Genomic DNA, 3,047 nt, shown 5'->3' on the forward strand with positions numbered 1-3,047 from the left:
AACGTAAATCTAACATTACTCCTTATTTGCTCTGGGAATACACACCCGAAATTTTCTGTGGTATTATTGCACCAAGTTTTTCCCTGTGGGTTATTATTTCTCATGGACTAGAGCTTGCCTTTTTATTTTCTCAAAACTGAATTCTGCCAAGTTCTGCCAAGACCTGACATTGTGTTTGAGGCTTGTTATAGCTTGAAAGCTAAATCCCAAAGAAATTCTTTTAATTTAATTAAAAAAAAATAAAAAGAGTCAAGCTTACATCAGAGTAAAAGAGGAGACAGAGCCCGGCCACCATTCTGGCACCTCTATATAAACTGACACAGGAAGTTGCATCAAGAATACAAAGAATTGTATTGGATCTCATAGCTAAATAGATAAATCTGAGAACCAGAGATCAATTTTAATCTCTTCAGGGAACTACAAAAGATGATGATACTCAATAGAAATAAAAATCTTGGATTTAGAAATTTGACAGTGTAGGTACCCTTAACTACGTGCCTACTCTAGGTAGCAGGAGAGCACTCTACACACAGCATCTCATGTTGCCATTACAATAGCCCATTGTACAGATAAAGAAGTTATGGTTCAGGATGGTCATACAGCTCACAAGCAGACAACAGACAAGTCAGTACACAAATTCAGGACACCACCAACACATTCTCCCATCCCAAGTCTTGCCATTCTGTCTCTGCTTGACTAGTCATCCTTTTGACATGAGAGATGACTCCATTTTTTCTTTCTTTTAAATACAGCTCAGTTACAAAAACACAACACACTTTCTATCCAGCATTTCCTCTTCATACGACATTATACCTGAAGGACAAAACTGCGCCACCCAGTTTAGCTTACCTCATTGAGGAAAGGTAAGCTCTATCAAGGCAGGGTTTATAATCCACTTGGTTCACTGATGTATCCCCATATGTCTAGAACAGTGCTAGACACTTAGAAGGTACTTCATGTTGCTTAATGTCTTTTATTGCCTTTGCGTTCTCATCAAAATCAAGATCTTCTGAGGACACAGGCTTTTCAGAAACGCCTACAAGCTTGATATATTTCCCCAAATAGCATGATGCAAGCAGTCACTTAAGTATCTTTCTGAACATTTTTTTCATCTGCATACAAATAAAAAGGTTATTAAGTTACTTTAAATTAAACAGTATTTTTCCCTTAAAAAAACAGTACACACATCAGTGCCTCAATTCTGGGAAAATGGTGGTGAAGGAGAAACTAAGAGGTCCTGGTTTTCTCTACTTAAAAATTAGGAAATGTTGAATAGAATGGAAGTTCTACATGCGTTAACCACAAAATTAAATCTGTACCTTAGATTATAATTCTACTTAATCTTCTTTCCAATAATCTTTCTGTGACTGTTTTTATATATTTATAAATAGTCCATATCTAATATATGATGAAGCTGTGTATTTGTAATTTTGTTAGATCAAAAACCTCTGGGAGAAAATTTGGGGGTATAATTGTTGTGATTTATATAGAGTAATTCTGCATGTGACACTATTCCACTGAAGAAAAAGCATTCCTCACATAGTCCCTTTGTTTATTGTTATTTTATTTGTTGTTGTTGTTTAGTTTTTATTTCATACTTATAAATTTAACTCTGCAATCCAGCTAGACTTGGAGGGGAGCAAGGAAAATATAGAACCCATAGAACTGTAGGGAGAGCACAAAGATTATAGGATATTTGGAGCAGATGGGGATGAAGGGCTGCTGTCCAGAACTATAGAAGGAATGCTGTGGTACTTAAGATAAAACACAAGTCAAGTTTATTAGATTTGTCCACAGTCAACAATGGAGATCTTGCTGATGTTGCCATTCTTGGACCCAAAGCAGTCTCCGGCTTCCACAGTATCCATGCCCTCTTTCACCTTGCTGACGACCATATGCTTGCCATGCAACCGCTCAGTCTTGGCAGTGCAGATGAAAAACTGGGAACCATTTCTGTTGGGTCCAGCATTTGCATTGGCCAACATGCCAGCTCTTGCCCCACTGCCCCCGTGCATCAGGATGAAATTCTCATCATCAAACTTCTCCCCATAGGTGGATTTGCCACCTGTCCCATTATGGCTTGTGAAGTCACCACCCTAGCACAGAAATCCCAGAATAATCCTGTGAAAGCAGGAACGTTTATAACCAAATCCTTTTTCCCCAGGGCTCAGAGCCCAAAAGCTCTCTGCTGTCTTTGGAACTTTGTCTGCAAATGGTTCAAAGGAGACGTGGTCTGAGGGCTAGCAGTCCATGGCAACATCCAAGAACACGGGGAGGGGGGGAGGCGGGGGGGGGTTGCCCATGGTTGCGCAGTGTTGGCAACTCCAGGGCGGCAGTGTGTGCAAGGCCACAGTCCCCTTGTTTAATTTTACTCCTTTACCAGACATTTATTAGGCACCTGTTACTTAGGGTGCCAGTGTTTAATCAGTCTGGCATTTATTGGTTTTGAGCATTCTGGAGATTTTTTGTTGTTGTTAATATTAGATATAGCCCCAATATTCTTAAAACAGTATAATTATTATTTTGGGACAAGACTTATGTACAAGCAAGGCAACTTAATACAAAATGTAAACTGTAACATATACTGCTGTTAATATTTCTATGGTCCATCTCTGCAGCAAATTAGGTCTTTCACTGTTCCCAAGTGAGCTTTTATTTGTTTGTGGTTGGTGGGAGTGAGCATTCACACTTTTAGACAGAGCCTTGGTGTTCTGACAAGACACTCTCCAGTATAAGGTTTTCCTAAATCCTTTAATTCAGTTCTTCTTAATTCAGTCATTTTGCAATCTGACCATGGAGGACTGAATCTCGTTAGTTAATCAGACTGAATCTCATTAGTAGCTCCTTATTTTACTTATTTTCTGTGTACTTAATTGACTTTTTTTAAGTACCATTTTAGATTAACAGAAAAATCAAGCAGATAGTATGAAGAGTTAAATATACCCACCCTCTACCTCCACACTCCAGGCATAGAGCTTTCCCTATTGTCAATATCTTGCATTAGTGTGGTACATTTGTTACCTTAGTGAACCAATATTGACACATTT

The 3,047-nt window shown here is 38.6% G+C and overlaps 1 pseudogene; it reads right to left on the reverse strand.

Annotated features, from left to right (window-relative positions):
* Positions 1-1,781: 1,781 nt before the first annotated feature.
* On the reverse strand, positions 1,782-2,303 carry LOC116634712 (annotated as a pseudogene).
* Positions 2,304-3,047: the final 744 nt, after the last annotated feature.

This window comes from Phoca vitulina, unplaced genomic scaffold (assembly GCF_004348235.1).
Source record: "Phoca vitulina isolate PV1807 unplaced genomic scaffold, GSC_HSeal_1.0 scaffold9, whole genome shotgun sequence".
NCBI classification, from domain to species: Eukaryota; Metazoa; Chordata; class Mammalia; order Carnivora; family Phocidae; genus Phoca; species Phoca vitulina.